Source organism: Dioscorea cayenensis, chromosome 21 (assembly GCF_009730915.1).
Source record: "Dioscorea cayenensis subsp. rotundata cultivar TDr96_F1 chromosome 21, TDr96_F1_v2_PseudoChromosome.rev07_lg8_w22 25.fasta, whole genome shotgun sequence".
NCBI lineage: Eukaryota > Viridiplantae > Streptophyta > Magnoliopsida > Dioscoreales > Dioscoreaceae > Dioscorea > Dioscorea cayenensis.
Genome location: NC_052491.1, coordinates 505,204 through 514,452, shown reverse-complemented (window position 1 = coordinate 514,452; position 9,249 = coordinate 505,204).

Sequence of the window (9,249 nt, the reverse complement as noted above, 5' to 3'; positions counted from 1 at the left end):
GTACTCGATAGTATCAGTATAGTCCGGATCGTATAACCCTAGATATATCGAGAACTGTGTCAAAGACATCCCATGCGGCTGACCAAAGGCTCGGAAACAAATGGCATCCTCCGTGTCAAAACTAGTATCAACTGCATCACGATCGAAGGAAAACGAGGCAAGAACCTCCAAAGGTGGTATCTCGTCGACGGGCTCTCGAATAGCAACAATCGGTCCCAACCTCCCACACTAACTAGCTCTCGACCTCTTGACCAAGACCAATATCCTCTAGTGCGTCCCGGTCAATAAATCGTGATTTGTCCAATCTTGAGATTACAGGCAGCTCGAGCAGTTCAGCGATGAGCGGGGTCGGGGAAGTCCCATCTGCGGTGGTGGGGTTGGCTCCCTGTCATGGCGAGGACGTTTACGAGCCAATCTCTTGATCAGCGGTGCCATGTCTGCGAGCGTGTAAAAAACATCGATTCGGCATGTATACGATGTAAACAAGGCACAGCGCGAGGGCGTGGCCGGATGGAAAAGCAGGGCCATTTGGCCTCAGCGACCCCAGCGCCCGCGTGGCGCGTGCTAACTCGGCGAGTGGCGCGCACCGGCGTGGTCGAGCCACCGCAGGCGCGCGAGCTGCGGGTCGCGGCCCGGCGTGCCGCGCCAGCAGCCAGCGCCGCCGAGCGCGTGGGCGGCCATGGCGCGCGGCCGGCCAGGCTGCCCGCGCGCGCTGGGCGGGCCAGCGGGCGCGTGGCGCGTGCGGCGCTGCGGCAGTCCCGACAGCGCGCCAGCGCGACGCAGCAGCGTGGGCGTGGCGGCTGGTGGCGTGGCCCGGCCCGAGTCAGCGCCCCGCGCGCCCGGCCAGGCGCGCGTGGCTGGGGCGCGTCTCGGCCAAAGGGGCCACGCGGTCGGCGTGGCCCCTACGGCTGCGGCCCGGCCCTGCAGAGCCGCGTGGGCGAGGCCACGCACGCCAGCGTGGGAACCCGACTCGGCGATTTCGCGGGTTGGGCTCCTCGCCTCACATAATCATTCTCAAGCATTCATTAGGTGTCTAACATGATTTCCTATGAAAAATAGCAAACAAATACCATGAAAACTCCATGAAAATGACCTTGAAGAACATGGAAAGGGTGGGAGAAAGTGAGAGCTTACCGGAGCAAATTGGAGAAGAAAAATCGGTGCAAACTCCGGCAAATCACTTCTAATCCCCAAGGAATTGAAAACAAATGGTTTTAGAGATCAAAACTTGAGTTTTATAGGAGTGAAAAAGTGGAAGATGAAAGGGTTCTTTAAAATGGAAGATGATGAATAGTGCCCCTTCACATTCTTATAAGCACATGGGGGTGTGGATTTGCCACTCCCCCAGCGTGGATCTGTATGCGACCAGCGTGGAAATTCCATGCGACAGCGTGAATCTGCAGAAATTCTGCGAGCAGGTCCACTAAGGGCCCAAAACTACAAATTGACACCAACTGTTCAACATTTAACATTGGAAACACCCTAAACCATGTCATACACATGAAAAATAATGCATATCACCGAAAAATTTCATGAAAACACCAGCAAACAACAAAAATTGATCAAGGCACACACTCATGAAATTATTACTGCAGGAATTAAATTTCAAGTCTAAAAAAAAACTAACTAAAAACTTGGGTTGCCTCCCAAGAAGCGCTTGTTTAACGTCACTAAGCTTGACGTACCTATCCTTACCTCATGGTGGATCATAAAGATGGAAAACCTCTTTATTAGCATCTTGCACCTCTCCTTCAAAGTAAGGTTTTAACCTATGTCCGTTTACCTTGAAGGTTCCCTTCTCCGGGTGAGTGATTTCGATTGCGCCGTGTTGAAATACTTGAGTGACCTCAAATGGTCCTGACCACCTTGACTTTAGTTTCCCCGGGAATAACTTCAATCGAGAATTGAAGAGTAACACTCGATCACCTACTTTGAAGTCCTTGTGCGATCTAATGTGCTTGTCATGCCATAGGCGTATCCTTTCTTTGTAGATTCGTGCATTTTTCATTAAGCTCTCAAAGCGCCATTCATCTAACTCATTCAATTGCAACTTTCTTTGGTCACCAGCCCAGGGAAAGGTTGAAATTCATTGCTTTAATTGCCCAATATGCCTTGTGCTCAAGTTCTACCCGGTAGATGGCACGCTTTCCCATAGACTAAGTTATATGGTGTGGTCCCCACCAGGGTTTTTGTATGCTTGTCCGGTATGCCCACAGCGTGTCATCTAATCTTTCCGACCAATCCTTCCGACTGTGCTCCACCGACTTGGACAAAATTCTCTTCAACTCTCTATTGGTTACCTCTACATGTCCACTTGTTTGCGGATGATACGGAGTAGCAAGACGATGGTTCACTCCATATCTTTTCAGAATTTTCTCAAGTTGTGCATTGCAAAAGTGAGTCCCTTGATCACTTATGATGATCCTAGGTGTCCCGAACCGAGTGAACAATTTCTTGAGGAATTTGACTACCGTTCTAGCATCATTTGTAGGGAGAGCTTGAGCCTCAACCCACTTAGACACATAGTCCACGGCGACCAAGATATAACGATTCCCATTGGAGCTAGGGAATGGCCCCATAAAGTCGATACCCCACACATCAAAAACCTCACAAAACTGCATTGGATTTTGCGGCATCTCATCACGTTTAGACAAATTCCCTGCTCTTTGGCAACTATCACAACATTGTACAAATTGTCTTGCATCTTGAAATAACGTTGGCCAATAAAAACCAGCTGCCAGGACCTTTTCGGCCGTCCTCCCTGAAGCATAATGACCGCCCACCGGTCCCGAGTGACAATGAGCTAAAATATCCCATCCTTCTTTTTGTGAGACACATCTTCGCACGATATGGTCTGCGCACATCCTGAAAAGATAAGGATCCTCCCAAGAAAAATGCTTCAAGTCGGCAAAGAATTTCTTCCTTTGTTGAAAAGAAAATCCTCTAGGTAGAACTTTCCCCGATAAATAATTGGCGAAATCGGCGAACCACGGGGTATCAACTTCTGAAATTTCCTGCAGATTATACAAATGCTCCTCAGGAAATGCATCATTAATGTCAGTCTTCCATGACCCTTCTTCTTCTACACCTTCAAGTCGAGAAAGGTGATCTGCAGCCACATTTTCAGCCCCTTTCTTGTCCCTAATCTCAACATCAAATTCCTGCGGTAACAATACCCTAGCGAATCGAGCCTTGGCTTCGCATCAAATTTGTTCATTAGATAACATAGCGCTGAATGGTCTGTAAAGACAACCACTTGTAAAAGAATGAGGTATGACCTAAATTTGTCAAATGCAAAAACTACGACCAACAATTCCTTCTCCGTGGTTGTGTAGTTCTCTTGGGCACTTGTCAAACTCTTGCTCGCATAATAAATGGGCTGAAAATGTTTATCTTTTCTTTGGCCTAGAACAGCCCCCTACGGCTTGATCACTAGCATCACACATAAGTTCAAAGGGAAGGTTCCAATCGGTGAGATAAGGATTGGTGCTTGTACTGAATTTTTCTTTTTAAAATGTTGAAGGCAAGCAAACAAGCATCATTAAACTCAAATGGGACATCTTTTCCAACAACTTGGTAAACGGCTGAGCTATTTTCGAAAAATCTTTGATGAATCGACGGTAGAAACCTGCATGGCCCAAGAAACTCCCTAATTGCCTTGACATTAGTTGGAGGAGGTAGTTTTTTCGATGGTTTTCGATTTTTTTGCCCGATCAACTTCAATTCCTTGGCTAGAAATTTTTATGACCAAGAACAATTCCCTCTTGGACCATGAAGTGGCATTTCTCCCAATTCAGAGCCAAATTACGTCTCTTCACACCGCATAAGCACCTTCTCAAGATTTTTTTCAAGCATGTCTCGAAAAGAATTTCTGAATACCGAAAAAAATCATCCATGAAAACCTCCATTACATCTTCTATCAAGTCAGTCAAAAAAATAGCCGTCATACATCTTTGGAAGGTAGCGGGAGCGTTACAATGTCCGAATGGCATTAGTCTATAAAGCAAAAAGTACCAAAAAGGACATGTAAAGGTTGTTTTTCTCTTGATCCTCGAGGGGCAATTGGAATTTGGAAATATCCCGACATACCATCTAGAAAACAATAGAATTTTTGGCCAGCTAATCGTTCTAACATTTGATCAATGAATGGCAATGGAAAGTGATCCTTCCTTGTGGCATCATTCAATCTCCGATAATCAATGCAAACTCGCCACCCCGTCAACATTCTTGTCGGAATTAATTCATTTTGCTCATTTTTTTAACCACCGTCATGCCACCCTTCTTTGGTACCACTTGTGTTGGGCTCACCCAAGCACTATCCGAAATGGGATAAATAATTCCTGCGTCTAGAAGTTTCAAAACCTCCGCTTTTACCACCTCTTTCATATTCGGGTTTAGTCTTCGTTGAGGTTGAATCACGGTTTTGTAATTATCTTCCATCAAAATCTTGTGAGTGCAAAAAGGAAGGATTTATTCCCTTGATATCTGAGATTTTTCCAAGCTATGGCTGTTTTTGTGCAACTTCAACATGGTGACAAGTTTCTCTTTTTTGCTCGGCGAAAGATTTGAAGCAATGATCACCGGCAACTTTGACCCATCAGCGAGGAATGCATACTCCAAATGTTCGGTAATGTTTTCGAGCTCTAACTCGGGGGTTCTTCCACCAGATCAGTCGACCGCTTTGCTTGTTTCCGATCGATTTCTTCAAACCCTTGCGAGGTGTCTTCGACTCCTTCCTCAATTACCTCCTGCACTAGCTCACTTACACCAAGGTCCCCCAAAACATCTTCATCATTCACTCCGTCATCCAAACTACAAACCTTAATTGACGATATTGATTCAACACAACCGATGGTCTCATCTCCATCACTTGTCTCGGATTCAGGCCCAATTGACCCAGCTGCAACTTCCCTTGAAATAGATATGGAGACTTCTACTAGTTTATTTTCAGCTCCATTCTTAAAAGACATAAGTGCAGACTTGTCGAAGTCTTCTAACAGGCTCGACAATTCAGCCCCTTGATAAGAGATTCCATGTCCTTGAACTATCTCCTGCAGTTCGGCTGTCCTGAACCCCAAAACCTCATTATATAGCTTGCTCGAGTCTAGGTACGCTACAACTTGTTCTATCTTTTTCTCATTAGATGCCATTTGCCCCTTTATTGTCTCCATTAGCAATGCTTCGTCAAACATTGTCCTGAAATATAAAGAAAAAAAAACAGGAATCACTGTTCACTTAATAAGGAGAAAGAAACAAGGGTACAAAATAACGAGAAATGCGGAAGAGAGAAGTGTGAGATAGAAAAGCAAAAGAAAAATGTGAATGACTAAAGTAATCAAGTCCTAGTGTTCCTAATATCCCGTTCCCCGGCAATGGCGCCAAAAACTTGACACGTCCGAATATGCGTGTAAACCGCAAGTGTACGGTGTCGAAGTAATAATTACCCCGGTGAGTGGGTAGTCGAATCCACAGGGAACGGAAGTATTAGTAATAACCACTTCTCAATTATCTAGTCGGAATCAATTAATATGATGAAGTGAACTAATTGCAAGCAAAGCAAACGAGTATGCAAGAAATAAAGTAGAAGAGTCTCAATCACTAAGGATGAGGTATTCGGGCAATGATCCCCCTAAGATCTTCCTTGAAGCTCAAGATTCACTAAATGCTCTATAATCGAGTCTAATGAGTCGAGGTAATCCAATGACAACCAATCCTTGTCTCCAAGCAAAAGGCACTAGTCCCCTACAAGGTCCCGGTGGAGAAATCGACCAATCTCAACACCTCACACCCTATATGACCGCATTATGCTATAAGGAAACCTAAGAGTGAAACCGATTCCCTAAATGTAGATCCAACCCTAATTCTCGTGCGAAGGATCCTAACCCCCTACAAGGTCCCGGCGGAGAAATCGAGCAATCTCACGCCTCACACCAAATATGGTTGCAAAGAGAATATGGAATACGGAGATAGGAAACACTCAATCGAAGGGGAAAGGGGACACTCCTCCATCTCAAGGCTCACCCTCTCAACCCTCTTTAATCTTGGAAATCTAACTCTAATGGAAACCTCTCACATCAAAGTATTAAATCATGCAATGTAAATCAACCACAAGGATTAACAACACTAGCAAGCAATTAAATCACAAGATTAAAACTCAAGACAACTCGGATTAACTAGAAGCATTAAGAGAATCAATTCAAAATATAAATCTTAGGGTTCACATGCCCAAATACCCACTAGGGTTTAGCCCTCCATGGGCACCGTAATTGCTCTCGATGAATTACATTACAGAGACTTTTCCGCTACAGTGATTTCCACAAACGCGATGATAAACAATCTCCTCTTAAGGCCACACGATCGGGCACACGATCATATGGTAGGCTATACGGCTTTTCCTTCATCAATGCGTCTTGAAAGGTCTTGAAATCTTTACAAAGAGGAGGAATGTGGAGACATGGCTGCCTTTGTGCCCTTCCATTAATAACTTGGCTTGCAAAACTATGGAAGTTGGCACACATCTCCTCATAAACGAACTCCTCTTGTGTCTTCCAACTTGATTTGTACAAGAACTCCCAATATTATGCCATGATAGCCTATCTTCGCTCCCTTTTGAAATCCTAATGCCTTCACAACCTATATGCATAAAAGAACACCCAATACACGAAATGAGACATAAACCGAATAAAATATGATGCTCAATGTATGTAAAACATGCATAAAAACATGTTCACTCAAGCACTTATCAGTAGCCCTTTCCAAAGCGGCCGTTAAGGTGGCTTTCACACTTTCGAGGTGGTGGCTCTTTATACCAGAGTGGTAGCTTTCACTCATCCTATGAGATAGCTCTTTCTCTCATTAGGGCATAGCTAGTATCTGACTTATGAGAGTAGCTTCATACTACATAGGTGGTAGCTCTTTCCACCCTACAAGCACAAATAAACAATAAAACTATTTTGTTCTTTCTTTTCATTTTCCAATTTTTTTTTTTTTAGAATTTAGCACGAGAAAATAAACCTAACTAGTCCCTTTAATATCGAACATGAGTTTCTAAAAGAGTTCAAAGAGTTAGTAGTGCACTAAGTATAAATCAGGCAAAAATTTCTTGAAATTCAAGAAAGAACTAGAGCATGAAAACATTCAATGTTAGAAATTCTCCTAAACTCAAGAATACAATCATTGCAACTAAGGTGAACCGCCATTGGCTATGTGAGCATATATCAATCAAGAACAATAGAAAAGATGTGTGCACTATGAAACTCTTCCCCACACTTAAGTTATACATTGTCACCAATGTACACATTCAAGCTCACTCAAAATATAAATCATTCAAAAGCAAATGTGGGAGAAGCAATCAAAGCAATACTCCCCTGACTCCTAGTGTGACATTTGATAAAGCTAGTTCGTTGGGAGTAGGGTTCCAACGGGTTGTGAAGCTCACACGGCCAAGTACCTCAGTACCTTGGCCGTGCCCATGACTAAGTCTCAATTCCCAAGAAGACAAGACCATCTGCACGCATACACGAGGGGGTTCAGTGAAGCTCAATAAAGTCAAAATAAATCGAGTGTATATAAAAGATAAAGCAATGAATACAACTCGATGATGCAAAATGAAAAGAAACTCAGAAGGAGAATCCTTTCTGAGTGAAAAAGTCAAAAAATAGGAAAAATAAAATAAAATGCAAGAAACTAAAGGAAGGGAAAATCAAGTGTCAGTGTCGCTCTCATGCGCCGGTACTGCTGCAGCTGCTGGTGAAGCACATAGTGGGTCTACCGGTGCCGGGGTAGTGGATTGAGGTGTTAGAGGAACAAAGGGGGCCGAAGGAGTCCTCGGCCATAATAAAATGATGAGGCGACGTCTCGCTCTAAAATCTGCTGTAACACGTCGAAACGCGCCATGAACTCTGTGTACTAAGTAGCCTGCGTAGCCCTAATCTCGGCAATTTCTGCTTGAGCCTCAGCCACCTCTGCCCGTATCACTCCTAAAGCGCTCTCGAGCCTTTCAAAACGATAATGGGCTCGAGATGGTGGAAACGTACGCACGGGGGGTGGTTCCTCTGCCACTGGAGGTGTCTTGGTCTCCATCAGTGCTGGTTGGGGCTCGGGAGCGGGTTGAGATGCCCCAGCTTCATCCTCGAATGGTATGTTCAGCACATAAACACCATTTGAATATTTACGGACTAACCCCATGAGCCTCATTATCTCTAACCCAAGGGGTGCTGGTATTATCGCTTTCTCGGTTCCGCTGATTTTGTCTCTCAGACCCATCCCCACAATGAGTCTGGTAATATATGGACCTGAGAAGATGATGCCCAATCTGGAATATTATCCTTGATGCTTCAGATACTCCGCTAAAATATGCCCCAGATGGACTGGTTAGTTTCGAACTATGGAGTACAAGTACAGAAGCTCTTGCTTGTTGATGACTCCCGTGCTATCACCGCGACCATTCACTGACCTGCTCATGATGGTGTGAAGATATCTGTAACTAGGTCAAGATAAACATGAGGCCTTAGACACTCCTGGTTCATATTGCCCCTTTCCACATAGTAATGTATACGCCTCAATGGGAGATAGACCCGACATGTCAATTAGAAGATTCTCATACTCTTCAGTTTCAGTATACTCTTCATCATATAGACCAAGTCTAGTGGAAAACAGTGTGACACTCATACTATGATGTTGCCCATGAGCATAAGAGCGGTCGAACTCAAACGAAGCAAGTACCTCCAAAGTGAGTGCTCGGATAGCAGGATCATGAATATTCAATAACTTGTGCCAATTACCGACCAATAATAATTTCTCGACATCGTCAGCCATGTCATCCGGTAGCTGTACCTTTCTAATTAACCCAACATCCGGGATTCGCATTTGACCAAACTTAAGCTTCTCTAACCGCTCAAACCAAGCTTTATACGCAGGGAGTGTGAATTTCATGATTTCCGGCTCAGGGGCAAGCTTTCGAGGACGTTTGGCAACTGCTTTATTTGATTTGGTGGCCATGCCTACATGTATTAAAAAGAAAGCCAATCAGTTCCATTCAGACTACAGGAAGATAACAACACACGGCCGTGCGGAAATTCCACATGCCCGTGCACATCCACGGGGCGTGGAAAACGCACGGCCCTTATAGCCAATCTCCATGCCACACTCTCTATCTCAATTTCAGATCATCTTAAAGACAAATCATAACCATTTTAACAAGAAGACGGTGTGTATTATCCATTTCAATCATCGGTAATCAGTTTGATT